Source organism: Varroa destructor, unplaced genomic scaffold, assembly GCF_002443255.2.
Source record: "Varroa destructor unplaced genomic scaffold, Vdes_3.0 BEIS01000002.1, whole genome shotgun sequence".
Classification (NCBI taxonomy): Eukaryota; Metazoa; Arthropoda; class Arachnida; order Mesostigmata; family Varroidae; genus Varroa; species Varroa destructor.
Window position 1 is genome coordinate 40,525,468 of NW_019211455.1, and position 24,144 is coordinate 40,549,611.

The 24,144-nt window shown below is 39.9% G+C and overlaps 1 protein-coding gene and 1 long non-coding RNA gene across 6 annotated transcripts in view; one reads left to right on the forward strand and one right to left on the reverse strand.

Annotated features, from left to right (window-relative positions):
* Positions 1 to 24,144, reverse strand: part of LOC111243915 (uncharacterized) — a 174,049-nt gene that overhangs the window by 16,021 nt on the left and 133,884 nt on the right. The gene's annotated exons all lie outside the window — the stretch shown is intronic.
* The window catches only part of LOC147757801 (uncharacterized), a 34,536-nt gene continuing 12,942 nt past the window's right edge, over positions 2,551 to 24,144 (forward strand). For both annotated transcript variants that reach the window (XR_015322236.1, XR_015322235.1), the window contains exons 1-2: positions 2,551 to 2,644; positions 9,052 to 9,177. This is a non-coding gene — a long non-coding RNA (uncharacterized LOC147757801). The remainder of the gene's footprint in view (positions 2,645 to 9,051; positions 9,178 to 24,144) is intronic.

A 24,144-nucleotide genomic window follows, 5' to 3' on the forward strand; every position in this document is an offset into this window, starting at 1 on the left:
TTGGCATGAAATACTGCCACTGAACGCGGTATTGGTTAGTAAAAGCAATCGCTATCTGCAGATTCTTTTCGCGGGTTTTTATTAGGCACCTACCCATTCTAACCGCTTTGTTTAGACGAAAACAATGTCTCATAAATATCTACTCGACGATCCTGTTTAAAGAATAAACCATTTGCCCGAATCACGTATCGCCAACCGCATTGATTGTGATAAGAACGATCGACGTCCTCTTAGACAGTTAGAAGTGTTCAGGTTTTTCTGGCAGGCTATAACGAGCAAACTTATCAACTTAGGAGTTGAACAATCAAAATAACTAATAGTACTATCTAGCTTATCGATTCTGCTGGAAGCGATACTATTATTTTTAATCTTAGCAACGTTAAATATCCGAAGCAGCTCACTGTTTCCCTCTAGCAACCACCTCTTTTATATAGATGTGTACATTGAAATTTGTTCAGTTAGTGTACCGGGGGGTAAACTCTGCGCTCTATTATTTCCGCGCTGATTAACTGCTCAGTGTAAATGCGTCTTGCAGAAAATACCCTTCAGAATTTCTGCCTAATTAATCAAATGCGTCTGATGATCTATCTTTGGCCCGCCCGAAGAATTGCTCGTTTAAATATAATACATCATCTAAGGAAAAATAAAGCATTCAAGTAGGTGTCAAAACGCAAACAAAGAGATGCTTGGAATTGCCGGTTTATCTATTGCCATTGTTCTATATATACACAGATGTCAAACAGTTCAATTACGAACTGTAGTGGCCTACACACTCGAACCCAGTGCACAGGTTATAGCTGCAGCTTTAATTGCAAGTGCCTAGTTTATATTTAAGCCATATACGCTACGTCGACCAGACGTTCAAAGTATTCGTTTGACGCTGTCATATTGTCACCCATTGAACCCTGTACTCTGTACGCCCTGCCCCGAGTTCGTAATTGATCCTAACATTAGTTTAAACACATATGATTTAGAAGCCTAAGGGCTTCGAATCATCTTCGTGCAATAGATATCCTATCGGCGTTTGACCGTAACAGGTTATTTTACCACCGACAGTCTACGATGGTCCTACATGCAGCTAACTCATACGTAACTATGATAGTTGGCCATAGCGCGTCAAATTCGACACACGAGAGCTAAATGAGACCGATTATTGAAGAGCACAGCGACGGCTATATTAGCTTTTAAGCAGACCTTCCTCTCATTATAAGTTGACAATTGGAAGCTTAACATGATCCCTACTTGAAAAGGCCAATTTAACTCCGTTTATCGCATTGCAGTGAAACAGCAAATGTGTTTGGCAAAATGCTAGACGTACGGCGGTGCACGTATTTCTCAGGTTACCATGCCCCTATTGGGAAGCGCCAGTAGTATAGGTAGTCGACAGAGGGCGTATCGAGTATGAAGATCGTAAGCTTGATTTTAGCAAGCTTGCAATTTCAAGAATTTATAAAGCTATGTTCCATTAAGTTCACGTATAGACTCAATTTCGATTATGAAGTATTGCCTTTTTGCTATAAAATAGGATTATATATATATATATATATATATATATATATATATATATTGAAACGCAATCTAAAAATGTTACACTCTGCCCTATAGAAGAGGCTCGTTGAGATTCCATTGTCTGTCCACATCAGAGTCCCGCAAGCAGGTTTTGTAATGATACATAGGTAACTCATATTAGGGCTAATGCGCATTATGACGTCTTTCGTCGACATCTCGATGGCTTTTACCCACGATTTCATTTCTTCATCTTGATAGGCGGTAGATACACAGCGCGATGAGCAACAAAACAACTCATACAGACAGAATAAAATAGAACCCAAACACATGTGTCTGTGTGGTGAACGTGACTACTGAAAAGTATCTCACAAAAGTCAATTACGTTTTATGATTGAGCTGGTATTTGACCAGGTGAGCGCGTTACCATGGCCACCATAAATATGCAGTCATCGCTAGTTGAAGTTTGATCGTTGAACAATATTTACTATGAGATATTTTATCATCAATTTTTATAGTCTGTTAAAGAAAACCCAAACGTAACCAAACCTGCCGATATGTTTCGAGTTTTACGTCAGGTGTCGCCGTAGGGTATTCCATCAGATGGCTGGCTCCCAGCCCGAAACGGGGTATGTCTAGGCCGAAGTTCGAGCCTAGACCATAACGTTTTCCTTTGATCAACAAACAACTATATTACCAATAGAGCTATCACAGAGGCAATCCAAGCCGGCCTGATGTAACCTAATGACTTAAATACCAACCGTAGAAAAAGTGGCGACGGTGTCGATAGCAGTACAGTTTTGTTTTGAAGAACCCCATTTTACTGCTCCAATGTCGAAATCCATGCATAGGCTGCTCATTGTCTCGAGCATACATCCGATACCGCGGTTAACCACTCTATATAAAGTGACTGGCCCTCAGCATGTTACGCAATATGTCCACGCTCAAATTCAAGCGCATTCAACCATGTGTCCGTTAAATTCAGCGGGCAAACGCGCTACCTACTACGCGGTCGCTGCTTATTATTGGTACCGTTTAGTATCACACATAATATAACACCGCACAGTCGGTATCTCAGGTAGTAGAATTAGGTCAATGAGGACATTTTCAAGCCACGCCTCGCCCTGCTAACAGCTTGGTTAGTAGATTAAGGAAAACATTGTAACTATTTCTGTGCATTTCTAGGTATAGATGCAGAAATGTCTGAATAACTGGGATCAGCACCGATTTCTTATCGAAGTCGTTTTTGTACATATTACATATAGGTCAGTGCTTCCACTAAGCAGATTACGCTCGTGCTTTTCCCTAATGTATACAGCTTTTGTCCGAGTTGTTTGGAGTTCCGCGCGGGTAAACATGCTACACCTAGCACATTTTGCCAATGTTTCAAGTGTGCGGACACCTCTTGAATTAGTGAAATCAACATAAATGCTAGGAAAACAATTGGGGTGATTATAAATTTTATTATGGTAAATGCATTACAGCCAAACGTATCCTTTGAATCCATGGAGGACACCTCTTTCTTTTCCTCTGCATCCTTTTTTATTGAGTTTTGTCTACACGTTTTTCAGGCATTGTACAGATAGCTTATACTGAGTTAGTTCTTTGGTTTACAACCTTTTTTTCCAGTTCCTGGCATTTGTAACAAATGATTTGTCATAATGACGATAAGCGGCTAGCTAGTCGGATAGCATAGCCTCGCTATCTGTGCTATACAGGAAATGTAAATTTGGAATTTTTTTCTATTGAAAGCGACATTTTTATTGTTCTCCCAATTTAGATTTGAAGGCGCATTTAAAGTTATGTTAGATACATTGAAAGGTGTACATCGCATTGTTCCGTTACTCAATAGGTACGTTACATAGTCTAGTCTAATATGCTATCCGTCACGCTAATAATAATGGCACGTGTCGTCGTGATAATTTTAATCGTCGTGATAATGAGAAAGGCTATCTTTTCCGTTAGGCAAGTGGGAAACTAAAATGGGCATTTGTTTGAAACCCAGAGTTTAGCTACCCTGAGAATACCTAACGCGAGACTTATGCATTCGTTAATATGGACCAATAGTTAACAAAACGGAATTTTAAATAATACGTCTAGTGTCGATATGCATGAAGTATACACAAAGATTTAATTCATGAGACAAGCATATGGAGGCGCATAGGCAACAATGGCCGACTGGCCTTACGCTCTCGTACAGTTTAGTTCTATTCAATTTGGCATATCAAGCTCTGCTCTTACGATTTCTCTCGATTATGATCTCTGCTGTACAACTTCGATTTTATTTTAAAGAAATTTTCTTATTAGCTCGTTTGTCGAAAAGAATGTTTCTTGTTCAATTACACTATTGGTACAGAGAATTACGTTGTTATTTTTCTAAGTATATACTTGGAAACAGATCACGTTCTTAAACTGTGTAAACACTTTTATCTGGACTGAAAGCTCGTAAGCAAAAAAAAGCAAACAGAACCTAAGGCCATTATTATGTAAGCCACGTACTCTAACCCCTAGATAATTGGTCGTGCGGGATCTCCCTATATTTACCTTATTCCTTCTGAAACTTCTTGAGGGTCGATTTGACAATAACCTACCTTCACGATACTTTTCTGGCCTTTTCCGGGATTATATGCACGATCCAATTATCAGTCTGAAATACCGATATCAGAATGATTATCAGACATGGTCATTGCTGACCTCAGAACATGACACATGTTCTTCATTGTTTTGAGGCGTGCTGCCTTCTGACGTGACAGCGTAATGCAGAGGTCCCATTTTATCAGTATGGTATGCTGTGACACACATTGAGCTGCTGCATGACACCTGAATGCTTCGATGAAAGCAGGACGTTGAATTAAGAAAGATTTCGCATGTCAGCTAGACAAAGGCACGGAAGATAGTACGGCTTAAAGGTTAGAACTAAGCTTGCATGGATGATGGCATATAAGGTTGCGTGAGTGGAAGGTAGACACTGTCACATTAGTTTTTTGTTTCATAACAATCAAATTGACAAGCATAAACTAAGACGCTGCGCAAACTGCTGTTTCGTAAAAAACGACAAGCGACGACCGGAGCTTGGCAAAAGTTGACTATGTCAACTGAGTCTTTGTAAAGTAGTCTACCTGCTCTGACTTATTCAGAAAATGAAAAGATCATGTATTATTTCCCCAAAAAATTGAAGGTTTGCGGAGATGGCGCACAGGTAACGTGGCCATTTACAGTATTGACGCCTCCTTCAGTACCACGTATTGTCAAAACTGAGATACATCATCTAAAATAAATATGTAAATGGGTTACAGTTCGTCCATATCTTCCTCGCCACAAATCGCATAAGCCCTGTGAACTGCCCTCGTTCTTCTTTCATTATTGATATTGACTACCTTTCATAAATTGATTATATCTTCGCATATCTCTCGTACAAGTTGACGGCACGCTGCACCATTTAAAGATATATTACAATACGGGGGCATTTCGCATCGATCCTTAGTTTTTGGAAAAAGCTGCTCAATATCTCGTGTCAACTATAGCAGTTGATGCTTGATCTGGGCTGCTGCGCGACTCCCGAAGACATCACGGATGGTAATTATACTAATAGGTAGTGATGAAACGATGGGTGCCAGAGTGGAAGGCACATAAAAGGATTCTATTTCCGATCACGCTGTGACCTCCGATCCATGATACCGCGCACAGTTTAAGAAGCTCGAAGTCCAGTCGGGGTTAACGGTATCGTACTGGCCGTAAATATAGCGGCTGCTCGGTTAGTATTCAAATAGAGCGCGGTATATCAGCATCAGCAGGATAGCCTAAGCTACACATGGGTATCGAGTTTAATTGCTGAGTCAGATCTCGCTGAACGCGCCTGTTTTGATTGATCGCAGCATGGTAAATGGGGCCCAATGCGATCGCCGCTACGAAGCGATTTTACAACGAGGTTTTTTTTGCATTGCATGGTGCCACAGACGAGGTATTTACTTTCTTTTGTGTGAAAACTAGAAATGTCGTTTCTGTAAAAACAAGCTTAAAAATTCCGTTTAGATGATTATCTAGTTGCCTCATTAGAATTATTGTTGAGGACAGTGGCGAAAAAACGGACACGACAGCTACAGCAAGACGCAGTCGGTCCTTAGATCGTGTGCTTGTTTGTTAGCAAGAACATTAGCGCCTCGATCTAAATGATTAAAAGTATTTTTTATCTAGTTAATATAGCCTGAAACGATGTAGTACACAAAAGAACGAATTTCGTTTTTGCAGTCCACATTATGATGACAGCATTCTTCCGAATAGAGTTATCAGACAATGCCTGCCATTACGTATGAACAAAAGAGATTCTACTTATTCCGTATAGTCTTATGATGACCGCCAATTGAGTATGTTCTAAATCATTCAAAAATTTTGATTTGTTGGAAGTTTTACTAAGAATTTCCGAGCTCGCCCTTAAAAATCGAACATATAGGAGCAAATCCACCCCATCCTTGATTCAGTGTTAGGTTTACGGAATTGGCATGAGCTTGGCCAGAATACTGATTTATCGCGGTGCTATGTGTGCAAAACTACACAGTTAACAATGTCTTCGTACCGCCACTATGAAACAAAGTATTTCACTTCTACCTTAGCCAAAAGGTACGAGAGGGCTGAAGGGCCTTTGCCCTGATTCATAACAGGTGGTACTACTTTTTGAATGGGCGTTAAGCCTGCTGTGCTACATTGAGTTATACGGCGTTTTATTTGAGCCTTTAATGCAAACACATCTTTTACGTTGAAGCAAATATGCTGGGACACATTTGATTGGACCGCTGTTTTTAGTACTCGGAGAAAGACAGTCTATTCTAGAACAAAGCGACCAAAGCCGTCATGCCGGACCTAAAAAATCTTCCACGATGAACCTGTTGAGAAATTCAAAATTTCAGTTATCATCCAGAACCTAGAACTGTTGTTCGTGCGATTTTAAACTCTTTTCGTTCCATGAAATCGATAATTTGTTGCCTACTTTTATACACTTTTCAACGCGTTTGAAGAGGACTAACATAAAAATCACAGTATCTCATTTTGGGTGTTAAACTTTTTCGCCTCAAAGGCACAAATAATATAGTTCATAAAGACTTATGCCATTCAGGTCAGAGAGCAGACGTGAAGATAGCAGGACTTTCTTGTTGTTCGATCTTCTGAAGCTACTTCGAGCTACTTCTGCAAAGGAAAGATATTCACCATCAATGCACAGATCGATCCGTCCACAACCCAAGCGTGTTTACATTTTGGCTAGAACTCAGTTCCTTATGTCTGCTCATCACACCTTTCGCGATAGCAAAACCTTTGCAATGAAGTCTAGTGTACAATGCAGATTGTTTTACGAAGCCCCTAATCAATAGCGGATTTCACAGACAATTATATGTATTTTGGCAAAATGAAAAATTGACATTAAGGCAAATCTAGTTTTAAAACAGGCTGTCTATTCAAGGTGATACTCTCGAAGAACTTAACAATTTGAGATCTTAAGCAAGTAATTAAATAAACATGTTCACGAGGAATATATATGTAGTCATTCAGATATAGTCAATGACCGAGACAGGATCCATTTTGTGTCAGTACATCCTGAACATCATGGACTTATCTGTGGGCTAGTCACTTTTCCGTGTCGTTCAGGGTACAAGCAATATAATGCATTAGTAAAAACAGAATAATACAATACGATGATCGTCATGAGCTCATTGTATTTTTAGTTCAAATAGCTAAATTGCGTTAGAGCCTTCGAGCTCCATTTTTGTTAGCCTTAGAGCGCGCCTGTACAGCTAAGGTGAATGTAGGCCAGACGACATGAGACGTGGTAGCGCTCGATAGACAATACATTGCAAGCGTGCTGCGGACAGCCATTGGCTTCGCGAATGCTGCGTCTATTTTACATGCAAAGACATGAGAATCGTAACCTCAACTTAAGATAAAAAGCCCCTACCACGAGCGCTATTGTCTTCAGTAACAAGAGCATTTAAATTGCCGACAAGTCCAATGTACGACGAAAAAAAAATTGGTAAAAGGGTTTCTTTCTTGAAATAGTTACTTGGAGCTCAAAGGCTTTGTTACCACAAGGTTTTGTGTATGGTTCAATAACAAGAACAGGTACGGCAGTCCCATGTATGCATACCCTAGGATGCGGGTGTAACGAAATTTCCGATACCGGTCTATGGAGGTAGCTAGAAAAAAACGTCTATATATGTTTATCCACTATTCTTCGCAAACCAACATCATACGATTGCGACCTCAACAACCAGCTCGCAGTGTTTCAAAGCTGTTTAAGGCTGGCCTTAAAGTTTCAATCACATCCTATATACAGCCATAGTGTATAATAATATATGATATATTTGTTTACAATGCATGTTGACACGATGCCGTTATGTAACTCTTCATTGTAGTGCGGGTCGTTCTTTAGTTACGGCTTCACTACATAACACATTTCACAAAAGTATATCAGCGTAACCGAATTTAGCTAATGGAGTAAATTACGTATTACATAACTAGTAGACGGGCATTTATGAGAACTGCGTAGATGAATGAATTTATTTACAATGAACAATCAATGCACAAATGCGTCTGCAGTTATATTCTGGGGGTGGGTCACAATAGACAACTGCCTCTAAGAACTGCCCCGTATCGAGGCGATATTTGACATTCATAACTCTGAAAGAAGTTACAGCATGTTGAAACGGACGTGCAGTTTTTTGGCGAATCAAGCAAGGTTACATGTTAAAGGAACGTCCCGTTCAATCTATGATTTTACGTTATTCTCTAAATACAAGCCCAAACGTTGATGTTTATTTCAATATAAAACAAAACAAGGCTGAAATGAGGAAGAACTACCTTAAAAACGTTAAATTTTAATAGCCATCTCGAATGTCCAGTGGAATTCTAAGCAGAGTTTATCGGCGTCTTAGATGCCTTGTCTACTATCATTTACCTTTCTATTCAGCTGTAAAGAACGACGAATGAAACGAACGAAAAATGAGCATAAACGCGTGGAAGATTAACTGCAAACGCCCCTAAACTTAGCAAAATCTCGCTACTTACTTATTACGTAACTTCTTTATATTAAGTCAATTTACCATAGAGACAGAGACCGTTTGGTAGTATACTTCATTATGGTAAAGCTATTTATTGTTTCCCGACAATCTTTTACCTGGTCGCCACGCGGTGTGCAAAAGCAGAGATGTACAGAAATTCAAGGCAAACTGCCTATGTGTAAGTTGGCATATCTTAACTTCATAAGTTGTATATTACTCATCTTTTGTCGGATCGACCCTTACAAGAAATCGACCGCACCGCTCCGTCCCACAACATAGCAATGACGCACTGTTCTTGCCTGTAGGCGTGCGTTCTACCTTTAAAACGATATCTTTCGAAGTAGCTGGTGAAAGACAGCACGTTCGTGCTTCATACTGAACAGCTTAACAAAATGGTGTAGTATTTTTATTTCGTGGTAAAAGTTTGTTGCTATGCAAGATTATACCTGAATAAAAGTAACTACTTTGAAAGCATTTACAATTTTAGCTTATATTTCAGCTTGCTGTTTCTTTTTCGCCACATCGACAGAGGGCTATTTATCCAGCGTCAACATATTCGTAAGAAGAGCCTACGAAGAAGGTAGCAGTGCATGGGAGCAAAAAGAAATTGACGTTATTCCTAACTGTGAGTCCATACTTAGAAAAAAAATAGGTTTATAGTTAGCAAAAATGTAGGCGCACAATTGAAACAGTGTTTGATCCGAGTGAAAAGTAATTTTTTTCCTATTCAGAAGTTTACCTATCCTCAAGCGTAGACCAGGAGTAGGCTAGATTGAACACTTCCGTTGATCCAAGGTAAAATCAATAGTTGATTTACGCCAAAAAAAAACCCACATCACAATGATTCTTTGCGAATTTCTTACAGTTTAATACTTCTTAGAATTTCTGCTGATCTAGCTAGGTAATATGTTAGTATAAATAATGTGCAGGGTTGGCGAGAAACTAGAAGGTGTTGCCCATTGTAACTTCTAGCGCACCGTCAAGGATTTTGTAGCTACTGTTAATCCTCCCGCTTAAAATTCCAGTTTGAGAAAAGATTGAATATAATTGTATGAGATCAGAGAGCGGCATTTAATTTCACTAGAAAGGTGGCTGCGATATTGTGAGGCGGCCTTTGTTTGTCGAGAGTCTCGAAGGATCTAATCTCTTCCAAGGATTCTCAAGAAAATATATTCCGAAACCGATGGAAAGATTTTGATTAAAAAGGGCATTTGGGAGTCGTCGATGTTGTTTTGTCATAGATACCCCAGCTGTCTTATGACCATACGAAGATGTTGTAAAGCTCTGTATCATTGTTATTAGTTACTTTACTCTCTGTATCTTCACCGGGCACTTCAGCACTGTGTCATATTCGTGTTAAATAGTTAACGTAACACACGCTGCCGTTTTCGGTAGGACAAATTCGAGTACAAAACAGATGTTATATATTGTGCGAAGTGTTTTTGTAGTCCGTCCACTTTACAATGGTAAGTGAAATTGAACTTCTTAAAATTAGACATTGGATCTTGTCAACGTTTTTTTAAGTCGGCCATAGCCCAAAACAGGCAAACTATATTTTATTTACGAGTCAGTGCCGATTATTTTTTGTTGAATAAACAATCTCACGTTTCGTATGATCATAGTAAGAAATGTTCAACACACTCACGTAAAAACAGTTGTGCGTCTCTTATGGCTGGACTCCCGAGCCCAACAGAATCCCGCACTTCCTGGGATTTTCTTCCCGTTTAATGCTGTCAAGACGTTCGATCACAGGAAAAATGGTATATGCATTATGGTTGTATGATGTTCACGATGCTGGTACCGTTTTTTTGGCCAAGCACGTAAAGCGCCATCGTAGTTTGTTTGTACATACGTGGGCGGGCATAGGAAGTGCTCATGGTCGACTTTGCCCTTGTTAGAGAAAGACGACGAGCGCGACGATAAGGAACGTTCGTTCGAACAGACGACTTATTTCGGTTTTAAACGGTGAATTAATTAGCTATAAGGAAATAGAGTTACTCGAAATCTACCGTTCTGAAATAACCTACGCTTGTAAAGTGTGAGCACCTAGGTAACATTCGAATAGACAGTTTTTTTTCTCTCTCTCTTTTTTTTTTTTTTTTTTTATAATTGAAGCCTGCATAACGGCTTGAAACTAAATGTTGTGTCATTGCTATTACAAACTACTTACTAACATTACGATTGCAAACTTACAAACGAGGAAGATAAACTTTGCGAGATCTTCTAACCAAGAGGACTAAATCTCCTAAAGTCCTTAGGGGTAGGTCGAAGATCTCTAAAACAAGCGCCGAGTTGAGCAAAGACTTCGACTTGACACACTCATATTTTACAAAACAATAATTAAGTAAATTTGATGGTAATCCTATTTATGGTTGACGACAAGGTATCCATGCGCATAAATCCATATTGGAAAATATGTACACGACAATTATTCGTAAAACAGGTAGAGAATCTTATGATGGTGTAGCGGTAACGTCTTTATTTACAAAAACGTTGGGCACGTGGTGGCCTAAATTCAAGATTAGGCAAAACCTTTGTATCATCCTGAAAGCAGTTAGGTGCATGTAGCAATGCTTTAGTACAGCATCGATACGTTTACGAGCGCGAAAGACCACTCAGGCCGTTCGGCTACGTTCTTTTTTCAGTGGAACAGCAACTGAGGTTACGTTTGAGGAGTGGCCTCGGTCACCCTTTGGCCAATGTAATATATTTTGATATGAACATGAACCCGTACATAGCCAGTTTTTGCTATTTACTGCTTAAACAATTAAAACAATCCTACAGTGTAGTCATTGTATTGTGTTTCAACGACCTACAGCGACGGTACATTTAGCTGCATCTTTTCTAAATAGTTATCATTTTTTTCATGTGATGTACAACAGTGCATGAAGGTCCATAGTTTCTTGCGACGATCGTCTGCTAAAGTCTTGCCTCTAAAAGTAGATATTTTAACTTGTATGTTTGGCGCTGCTGCCGCTATTAAACATTGCTTCAGACGGGCGCATGAAACTTTTAGCTTGAAACTAACCGTGTATGTCGGCTTGCTTTGAAATCTAGGCTCCCTCACGAGTCCTCAAGTTTTAGGGGCGAACACGTTACCACCGGACTATTATGGAGATGCTATTGCTCACATTTGCTAATGTAGAACAGTTATCTAGTGCCAGGATTTGTTGTGTACGTCGGAGGAAATACATGTTCGTAGTCAGTCAATTTGGATGTAAAACGATACATGAAGAGTTGTACCCAAGTCAGACTGTAACCAATAGTTACAGAACCAAAGTTTCAATTTGTCCTCTAGATCATAAACAACAGGCCAACAACTGCCAGCTAAATAGGCTATAGCTTCCTAAAGTTTAGGATCAGTAGTAAATTTGTGTACTGGTTACACAATTGGCGTGAACACGAAATTTAAGCTGACAGCTTTCGTAGATGTTTGTGTCGTTGCTGTCAATAAGTTATTAGCTCCACATGCATTGTAAATCGCAGTCATAAATATAAGATCCCAATAAAAATAAATCGAAAGGACCCACGCATCTATATGCTCTGCGAGTTTCCAAGTATATTTATCTAAAACCAGCGACTTCCTTTCCATACATATCAGCCTACGTTGGTGTAAACAGTCAGGTTATGGAGTCACCTTCTGTCTATTTGTTATCGAGTCTGGACAAAAAGGACATGTGATACTGTTTGCTTATTTATTGCCTTTTGAATATATTTTTTTTCTAGAGAAGCCTATTATAAGGTCAAGTGATAACCCATAAAAGCATAATTGATAGTTGTCGAATTGAAAATCCAGTGAGATATACTGATATGGTAAGAAACAGAAATTTTGCATATATATATAGTAAACGAGATAGTAAACGAGAAAAGAGGAAACTGTTTAGATTTTGTAGTTGACGAATGTCCGTGCATTTAATAGTGGAAATGACATTCACAATTACACTTTACGGGAAATCGTGGAAGACATTTGTGCTAAACGTATAGCAAAGGCTTTGTTGTGGCCGGTGTATCATAAAAATGGGCGTTCGCGTAAGCTTGCAAGCTTAATAACAATGCATCATTCAATAGGTGGTTCTCGGTAGAACGATGACACTTCGTCGAAGACTTTATGCAAATTGATTAGAGGGTTTATTCTCTAACCTTTTAGGGACACGTCTTTTCCAGGGCACCATATTATACCAACACCGATCCTAATAATCTTGTATTGTCCGCTGTATCGACAATCGTCATCTTATTCATGCTCTTTCTACAAGTTCATGATTTAGAGTTAAACTTGTGTACCAGAATGAGCGTCTGCTATACTTTTTGTTTCACGTAAGGTTTTCCATGGTTAAATATTAACGTGAACTTTGAAGTATTTCATGTGGCCTATGATTTTTGCCTCCGCAATTTCACTATCCTTGACAAATCTGCTTAAGAAACCCCCTTTACGAATATTTGGTATATTTTCTGCTATTTCTCTTTCGAATCTACCCGAAAACAATGATGAGTTGACCTTTTAACCATTGATATATACAAAAAGGACAGAGACTCTCTCTAAATTTCGCTCTGCTCAAATTTAGTTTATGCATGCATTTCGTCTTTGAACGAGAATACATAACTCCTGCAGGATTACAGATTCACAAAGCCGTGTTTACTTCCGTGTTAGATTGATAGAGAATGTCATTTTCTGGTAAGAAATACTTCTCTAAATATTTATGGATCATCCTAATATTGGAGCATTATCATGCTAGAACATGTGCCTAGAACTGGTCGAACTAGACCTCAGGTCCGTCATGGGATTTATGCAGTTGTTCGAGTAGACACTGCTTGGTATGAGAACGTGCTATGGGTGTACTTTACGGTGATTCTTATCGTTAAAACGAAGAAACCTAAAGTAGCTTCCCAGCTGCATTTACAAATGCTGTTCACCAGGAAGTGCTTTTCTAACTTTTTATAAATACCAGTTTGGTGCCAGCAGCCTTCCTAGGTAAGCCCATGTATTTAACTGCTAATCTTAATGGCACGTAATGGTCCGGTTCGAATCCGGGCGCAGACGCACTTCGCCTTGCAGTGAAGGTTAGCCGTCTGATTGAATGCCTAAAGGCCGGTGCCAGGTGTAAAACCCGAAAGGTTTGGTTTAGCTTTTATAGGTAAACAAAAAGCCAGAAGTGACATGGGAAATCCTGGTTCTATGGCGTCAAATTATATCGTGAAGCCCAGGATATATTTTAGACACTATGCTGATTTTTTTAAAAATTACGTTTTTTGGTACTGTTATACGAGGTGCACTCATAGGCAAAGATTTTATTTAGCGATTATTACTTATTAAAACCTTATGCTCTTCGAGAAAAATGATTTTTTTTTAAAAACACATCTCGAGTATCGGCTTATGATAGGCTCTAAAAGAATGGTCTACTTGTATTTCAGTGCAAAAAACAACGCACTTTAATTCTACGCATATTTTCCCTTCAAAAACGACCTAGCGCCAGCTTTTATTCTTTATATAAAAACATCGATTTTCCTTTTTTCAGTGGGCTTTTCATAGATTACCTATGGCTGCGTATTCTAATATACGAAATGCTGACGGCCCAGAAATAGGTAGAAGATATAAAACCCAGTAGAGTTAATCTATGGCCCGTTTGCGCCCAACCGCATAGTTCTTTACGGTTTAACAACAGCGACAGAGTGTCCCATACTCGATTAAATGTGTAAAAATGAGGCATTAAAGTCAGCTAATGAAAGCCTGGTTGGAATTCCCGCAAGCAAAGAACACGGATGCCGACGGAAAACGTGCCACTGGGCTCCGTAATTCGTTAATAAATTTTCCTTTTTTTGCGGCTAATATCTAAGACCGTTCACTCGCATATCGTTCCCTCGACTCTCGGTAAATGGGCTAAATTGGAACCAAGGAAAATCAGGAAAGTCTACGATAGTTGTAGGATAGGGGCAATGCAGCCGGCGGAGCGGAAGCCTGAAACAAGTGCATGACTGCAATAGTTTAGATATTCATTTGATAATGCAAACAGATTCATGTGTCCTGGTTCGTGGGTTACAGCTAAAATACACTGTCTAAGGAAAATGACAAAAAACTCTGCATTCAACAAGAAACGTTTAGAATGTTTAGAAATATAGTCAAAATTTAGGTAAAATTACGAGATCTGCCTAACTCGATAATATAAGTTTCTACAGAAAGAAGGAAAATATATATTCATATTTTAAGAGTGTTCGCTCTTAGGGAAGAGTTAGGTGCATCTCACAATGAATCATGCTCTCAGACTCCGAAGAATAATTCCCAAAATCCGATCATGTAACAATTCTATATGCATATAAATCTACCTCTGAAGAACCTTTCTACAGGATAATATTTCGTTTACGCCAATGACCCGACATCGTATTCACGCTGCAGTGCTCATGATATGTTTCCCTTCCAATGGGGATTATACTATAAAGTCGTTTATATTGTTCTCTTAGCCCGTGCAGTGTCTTGAGTTGCTAAATCGTTTACGGTCCTTTCCGTTGATTTGGGCCGGACTCGCAAATGAGGATCGCCTTTGAAAAACAAACGTATCACTGAGAAAACTGGGACAGCGACAACAATAAACTGCACGTGCATCTTAGATCGCACCACATCTCGCGCTACCGTGGGCAGCGTCAAGAGACGTTCGTCGCTCGGAACGATATCCGCGGATGCCGTCGGCCTCTGTCGCCTCAGAAATAGCTTTTTAATTTTTTCCCACGACCGTCACCACAGCGAATGAATGGGGGGCTATACAACGATGGGGATCATAGGTGCCTAACGAATCGTAGACAGTATCTTGTATATAATGAATTATGGTAATCAATCAGTTGGTGTTAGGGTAGGTTGAAAAGCTTTTTGGTTGTCTACTTCCCTTCGCGTAGACTTACATGGGCTGACATATGCACGTCCATTGGTCATCTGGATGATACGAAATATTTGTTTTATGTTTTCGGTGTATATGCGTACATTAATTGTTGCGTCTATAGAAATGAACGGAGGCACTGGTTAACAAACGATGATCAAGCAGATGCTACCGAGTTCGTATGCCCAACAGGTGTGTCGGTACAAGCACATGCACATACGTGGATGCATATGCATATATTATATAGCATTAGGTACAGAATACGTAAGCCATAGCAAAGTAGGTGACGCCCACGTTTGCAGACAAACAAGACGTAATTACGCCATTCGACGACAAGGTTCATAGGATCATTGACTGCTATTTTTTTTTTTCTTTGCTTTCATGTTTAATGCAATTCTGGTTGCCATAGAAGCTACGCGGAAGGTACGATAATGTATTTAGTACCACAGGCCAATGGCTTTTGTCCTATTTTCACCTACATTGCCAGAGCCAGCGCCAGCGCACTCTCGGTTAGCCCGAATAACCGGAGAAAAGCCGTTTCTCTTCATGTTTCTAAGCCTAAATTAATTTTCTAAGACAGAATTTCATTATCAAGATTTTCATCGAGCAAAGTACCAAAACTGCTGAAGGACTGCCTAAGGCTTTTAATCGAAACTCGCTGATATGTGTAAACATTTTGCTTGATTTATATGTATAGCTTAGTTTTTATGATGTCGGTATCGTAGAAAAATCTATTGAAGTCCAGACGAAGTTCGTCAATGCAGACTAAACACATTTCCGATTGTATAAAAAATTTGTACGCGACAGACGTTCGCCACTCACGTGGATACTGGTAAATGCTTAGATGTGCATCGATCTGAATCTGAGATTCTATTGTAAAAGATGATGCTATTGAAACATAGAAATGGCCAACAGAAGCCGTTCTTGCCATCGCTCAGCTCGTATTTAATTCAGACGTGAAGTTTAGTCGGTCAAAGGATTTGTATAGTCGGCGCAAACAGTGACCACTTTATCCCTGTGTGTCCGGAGTTCCCGTTTTGGCGCTGCTATATTTGACTTATTCCATGAGCAAATATCATTCCTCGGAATGTTACTTCTCCTTAGTAAGCCGATGTTTGGTCCCGTCTGAAGTTTCAAAGTATCATTACTTTCATAGTGTCTAGGTCGCATATAAGAAAATACGGTCTGTTAGGTTTAAGGGAGTGCAGGCTGAATTCTTCAAAGGCTATTTGCAGGTACAATGCTTACGTATTCACAACGTCCATTAGCGACACTCCTGTTTTTTAGCGGCGTTATTCACACGTATATATACTAATTCGTGAACATTTTCACTAGGTGCCGACCGCCAAGCTTCACTCGGTACTTTTCTGTACCAAGAAAATTGGGTGATTTTTACTCTAATTTTTCTACGTCCCTATATTGTACCGAGGTCATAGTAAAAATCAAAACGTAAATTTAACCCTCGGCCTTAACAAGTGCGTATGTCAACGACGGTACAGTGTATGTATTTTCTAAGGTTTTGCCATTGAATTTTTACGTGCTTTAGAGCGTTCGCATAGTCAACATTAAAGGGCCGGAGAAATACATTTCAACATCTAACTGGAAAAGAGCCGGATTGTAAATTGTCATGCATTTTACAAGTCACCGCTTTCGCTATAATTTACATACGAATGCATAAAAGAGTGCTCTTTCTGAGCATGTGGATCTCGGTAGGTACTAGGCACCCGGCTGCCTTTTAGCAGCGTTGCTAGCAAGTCTGCCCAACTAATTAACCTTAAAGGCCAATAACTGTCCATATATATATATAGCACGATCTATAAAGTAAGCCCCCACATTTATATATGCCTCGGATCCGGGAACTGGTCCCACCCAATCGATATGAACCCACTGGTCCTTTTCGACTCGCAGGATGGTGGATAGTTTAAAATGAAAGAAATGATTCTAGCTAGATTTACCTTCGGACAGTAACTTCCATTCTCTTATGCGTATTACATTAAATCGCGTTATTTGACCGAATGCGCACATAATTAACTGACCAACTTTATTATGATTATTATGGACCTTCAGCCCACTTTTCTGGAAATTAGGTGCAAGGTACCAATTTTTAAAGCAGCGTCTCTGAGACGGTATTCGTGGACTTCAAAGTGGCGTGAAGGCTGTTTTGCCAAATACCCAAACTGCTTGTTATGCACGACCTTGGACAGCGAGACGGTCACGACGTGTATTCATGGACTCCGGAATGCTATTAATAAATAGTTTAACGACGAAGTACGTGACTGGTCTAAGCAGTGACAAGACGAACAAAGCAAGTGAATGGAAAAACTGATGGGAACGCTTCTGTACTTCGAAAACCATTTGCTCACATCTTGTATTAGAATCACTGGCAAAATGTGCTAGATAGTATAGGTGATGACCATTATTCGATTGTTGGGCACGTTTTCGTCCCGAGTCAGAGGTTCGATTGTTGACTACGTAAGCTGTAGTTTTTTTTGATGAAGACCAAGGTCTTTTCGCGAGCGGCTCTTAAGGAGAAACTGTTGCTCAAATACAAGGGCGATTTAAAATTCAATGTTTATAATTGTTTGTGTGCTGTCTCTTGTAGCTGACGCAGGTGAATTCCTCTGGTGGAAGTGATGGTATGGTGGAAATGCAAGATTTTTCCCTCGTGCGGATTCGTCGCCAAAGAAAACTAATCTGCTGCAGTAATTTAAGGTTGATTTGTTAAAGCAGAAAAATTACATTCGAGTTTGCCATGTAGCTTTTGCAAAGAGTTAATTAACATTTCAACAGTTCAGTGCGCTTTACCAACTGTCAAGAGTAATACTTCCACAGTGGTGTTTAGAGAGAATATTTCTTAGCCATGTTTAGTTACGTAAATGCAAGTTACAACCGGAAAATGCTCACGCTATATTACAACTTATTAGAATGGTCAAATAATTTGTCTACACACAAACAACTACATAAGGATGAACGCCGTAGGCAACGCATAAGAAAATTTAACATTCAAGTTATTAAACACTGAGCTTCTTGATAAGCGGATGTTTAAAGGTTGTATTCGTTATTTATAATGAAAAAAAAACTGTCCAGCTCTCTGCTATCCTCCTCAGTTCGTTCCGAACAAACATCTTTCGTGTTCTACTCCCGCTATATAAATGCTGATAGCCGACCCTTGACCATCAAGTGTGACTACGTTCACACAATCATGCTTCCGATAGTCGGCACTTATCGTGGTATTTGGAGAAATCATGGCGTCACTCGGAATGTTATCCGTAGTCCTAGGGCGCCGATATCTGATTGAGTATAGGTATTTGATACTCTGATGAGTATAGGTAGGTATTTGACAACTGATATAGGTATTTGATACGCTGTTTTTACATCGTTTCGTTATTACAGTGGGCAATTTTACTATAGGGCCTCAAATACGAGACCTCCCCATAGTGGGAAAACAAAACAAAACAAGCTATTAGACGATATACACCTGTAGGAATCATCGAGGGGACACATTAGATGGACTCCACAAAGTGAGCCCGTATTCCACTTTTATTACAAGGATTTTATATTTTCAAGGGGTCTCGAAGTTCCATTCATCCCTATTTAAAATCCCAGAATCAAAATTTGAGGAGTTCGAGAACTTCACAAAAGCCTTGTGCAAGAATCGTTTGCATTCGTATCGCCGTACTGAAAATGTTTGAACATCAATCTAAAGCCAGTGCAGCTGATATAAAGCAAGACCGCAATATTGCCAATGATTGATTTTGCGTTATGAGTCGAAATATTCAAAAAAATAATAAACTTCTTGTCTACGGTCGTTTGTGGTTAAAAGTTCGCCAAAAATATTTTGTATTATAGTGCGCCCATGTTAGGTCATTAGACCTGCCCAAAAGTCCTTGCTAGATTTTATTGAACTACAAACTGAATGCAGGCGTTTGTGTACTGTTCAGCCTTCTGCATCCTACTAAATAGCGCCCCATATATTTTTCGACTTTGTTTCAAGGAGGTTAACGAGTAATTAATAATAATGCAGACCAGACATCATTGCGAATAGGGCATATATCTGGTAAGCGAAGATTCATTCAGTGCAGGCCTGGTTCAGAATTGATTTAGATATCATTCTAAACCGAAGCTTGTAGGTGGAATTATGTCTTTCCTGTAGCCTTTTTTCAAAAAGGTCAAAGGTTGATCATATGCCGACCAGACTGTACTAACATATTTACCTGGTACCACGGGAGTTTTACCATTAAATCCTAGACTCCATATCCCTTGTCTGGAACTGATTTCTGTAGTCCCTCGGTGTCGAGTTTTACGTCCGATATTGTCGTCAGCTATTCGATCAGACGGCTGCGTCCCAGCATAAAACTAAGTCTCTCTATGCACGGCTTCAAACCTCGACCACGTCTCTCTAATATTAATACGTCACCCACCATGCGATCACGGGGAATTTTGTAGTCTGAAGACATTGCGTCTGTGTGATGCATGCTTGTACAATGTACACACGTAAACGGCTATAGAAATACACAAAAATATTGGTTCCGTCTGTAATATAACATAGGCTGTTGTCCATAAATTACAGATGTGGACGTCAATCAACAGATGTTCCCAAGCTTTTTCGTCTGGTATTGCTGTAGTTACACGCTCTTTCTGACGGCCCTGCCAGCGTGAACTGAAGCATTCGTATGTCGGGCTTCGTATCACGGAGACCCATAGCTGACGTTTAACGCAGTAACTGCTAATTCTTATATGAACGTCCGTAGCTATGGCTGTTAAGATTAACATAATTTACTAAGCTATTCAGTTACTTGAAATCGTCTATCCGTTGTATGTTTATAGAACTTTGTAAACATGAAGGACCCCAGCGCGGTATTGTCCGTACTCGATATCTCAAATCATGCCTTCTTATCATGCTGAACAACATAAAATTAGACACTGAATACGGATTATTTCTGGAGTTTGTGGCGGCGGGGTTCCTATCGAAGCAGCTCCAAATACCGTTAGCCTTAAAGGACACCCACGTAATCACAGCAAACGTGATCATGGCTCTAGAATAGAAACATTCTACTGCAACCCTTGCTGTGAATATACAAACTTAATATATTTCTTAAATTCCGGTTTACGTGTCTCAACAGCCAGCCTTCGCTTAACCGCGATACCTATCCAAGCATCTCGTATAGGTGCCTATCTTCGTTTTCATAATTATCCTGTATGACTTATTCACTAATTATCAACGATCACTTTGCTCTTCATTACTGAACCCACTTGTCTCATTACCATATATGTGCGGTTAAGTCAAAGACAAACCCAACAGGACAGACGGATAAGAAAAGCGCAGCTATTTAAGTAAATTAACCCCTCTGTTTGTTACCATCATAGTTAAGCGTAGGTACTCGACAGCCCTTTTGCTGTCTGCATATGAAAAATCGTCTGCCTGTTTACGTTCGGTCTCCCTCCACCTCGTCAACACTAAGTTGCCTAAAGTCTGATAGGCAAACATGTTAGCACAACCTGAATTATGAAAAGTTCACGTCTTCTCGTAACAGAAGTGTCAACAGGAAAAAATCAGCTTCGGCGCGCATTGCGCGAGAAGATATTGATCGGACAATGGCGATATACGAAATTTTGCTGGTGTTTAGTTGTCACCAGAGCTCATCCGATGATGCGGCGCGCTATTGTGGAAATGCTTATCGAGGATAAAATGTCGCAAACGTAACATGGATTGGGGGAATTGTTGCTGTTCAACAAGTTCGTAGGGAGACTCCTCGGTAACATAAGCGTATGCAATTTAGATTCATCCGAGGAACACATTGCTTGGCCGTTTTAGTGTATAATATGCCAGTTTCTCTCCGTATGATAGGTAAACTGACGTGAACATGTGACGTAATTGAATGTAATAAACAAGTTCAGTATAATTAGTTACCGACGGTGTTTCCTTTCTGTCGGCAGGAGTAGCTAAGGTCCTGCGTGGTTCAGTGTTCAATGACGCGACAACTATGAGCTCACTCTGTCATAGTTCGGCTTCATTGGGGAGCCATTTTTGCGCGCCTGTTCGCGCAAGTCACGCAACTGAACCTTTCAAGTTCTCCCCATCTCGGCACTGAAACTCATCCCTATACTAAAATGTGTCGGTATATAGAGAAATTAATGTTCCGAACTTTAAACTGAGTTCTATTGTTATTACTATACAGCATTGCGTCGGGCATCTGAGCCGTTCCAACACAAAAAGAATCGTCTGTCTACGCCTAATTTCGAATTTAAAATACGTCGCTTTAGCAGATTACCACTTCCTTGGTGCAGGATCATGGGACAATAGACACATACAGACACAAAGATCCCTTTCGAATCGGTTAGGTTACCTACATCAGCTAGCACATCGCTCAATATGGCTTAATACATACGGCACTCGAAAACACTCAGTATTGCGATACTAAATCAACGACGTTACATTTTATTATGGGAATGGGCATCGTTCGATTTTGTACCCTATGGCCCACACTAGAGCTCAGCATCTATTTTGTCTGATTTATATCGTTATACGACGAAACGTCTACAGGGCCTCGCGTTGACATTTATACAGTTGTTACTGCGTTTCATCCTACCCCTTTCCCCGTTCGGCAACACGTTTACTATGAGTCAACGGCATTAGAAGCAGCTGAACTCACAGCAGAAATACAGTTAATCATAGTAATTCACACTGTTAATAGCCTATTTATGTTAGACCTGAAATTTAGGCACAAGATACACTTCGCTCTATGAAGTTTCAGATATGCGATGGATTTAGTAATGCCTTCGTTTCTACGTCGGTTTTACCTTTGATGAAATTATATGATGATTAAACTGATAATACTCACCATGGGGTCTTTTACAGGGATGACACTATACCATGTTAGCTATATCTGCTGCCGCCGTACTCAATCGAGTAAACCGTAGAGCCGTTAGTAATGTTAGCTTACCAGTTACATTTTGTAGCATAATTGTACAGCAAATGTGTAGAAAATTTGTGTTGCTGCAGGTCCATGTGGCAAAATAGCACTATGCCCTATAATTGTTTGTTTGACTTGCCGTTAATTTTGTAAAAATACCACTGCATTTTTCTACATTATGTACACTACGAGATCATGTTAGATTTCAGTAGTCAATGGCGTAAGTGCTCAGTGAATGGCTGAAACTAAGACACGATATGGTCTAACTTGCGAAGATTCGGTGCTTTATATAAGTCATTCAGCCGTACCATCTCCTACCGACGCATTTATTTAATTGGCAAGCAAAATAACAACGCTTGACAAACAGCGGCAAACGTTTCGCAAAAACAATCCAAACCTATTTCATTAGGTCATGCATAGAACGCATTCCATTTATAACGCTAGGATACACTATTTTTTATAATCTGCATGCCTTTTGACCGCTTTCTCATGCCTTTGGCCCACCTCGCGGACCTGCAGTATAAAGCATCATCTACTATCCACGTTATGATTTTGTGTAATCCTATACCCATCTAGGCATTCTAGGTAACCACGAAGTCACGCCATCATTTCCCCATAAGGCTCAATACCTGATCAACTTTCGTTGGTGCAGATTACTTCATTCTGGTAAATTATCTATTGCCAAACTGTACGTTCCACCTTCCCTTCGTGCAAAAACTTGCACGATAACCTCCCATAACCTTTTCCAACGCCGCGTAGTCTCACACTACCACATGCAAAGCCCTTTCGAGTTCAGGGGTTACTCAGATAACACCAGACCTCTTATTGGATCCTGCGTCCCCCACCCAAAGCTCCCCCAAAAGTCCGAAAATAAAAATGCATCTACCGCCACCACAAAGCTCATATGTGTTCGTATTTCTTTTCTTTGGTAACCATCAAGCGCTGTTCATGTGACTCAGGCGGTGGTATTTGCACACTGGTTTAGCTAATATAACATACCTTAAATACGGCTCAAAAACCTCGCTTGCTTGCTCTGTTACGAATCCTGTCAACATTCATCCTTGAAATTAATATGAAATAATAATGACGTTAATACAGCCTCAAGCACTGCGACTGTTTATATACTTTGCATATACATGTACATGGTCCTATACGATAACAACATCGGGATCCTCTAAGTTAGCCGTGACAGCGTCGTAATAGGGCCTCTCTGCCTTGCATGTTGTTTTCGCCATGAATACTGTTACCGTCGCTCATTCTTTTAATAATTATTGCAGCCGCCTTTGATGTTAATGTTAAGAGTACTCATCCGTATGTACACTAGGTTTTGTCACATGCACGAGCAGTTACGAGGAATACGGCGACTGCATGCGCCTTTGCTGAACCTATAACTGATAACGATAATTATTGTCTATACGCGTGCAGTAACCGAACTCTATAATTGTACCAATGTGAAATATCCCTTTTTCTAACATTCCGGTTAGTGTAGATGCTTCAGGAAACAATATTGTCTAAATCAGTCGGTGTCATATCCACCAAAAAAAGCCAGCACCGAATGATACAAGGCTAAGGCGTATCAACTTTTTGAGGTTAATTTGATCATTCTCGAACGAGACGTTGATGTATTCCCGAAGTCAACAGGGTATGGCTTCCACTTTATGCATAGAACTTTAACGTGATATTTGAACAAAGAAATCCCAAATGAAGTCCCAAACCAGAAGCGTCATCTACATGCAAGAAACAGACACGCTATCCGTTCGTTTTGTTTGTGTTAAGCAATCGTATATTAGTTAATGACGCACATCGTTCCATAAT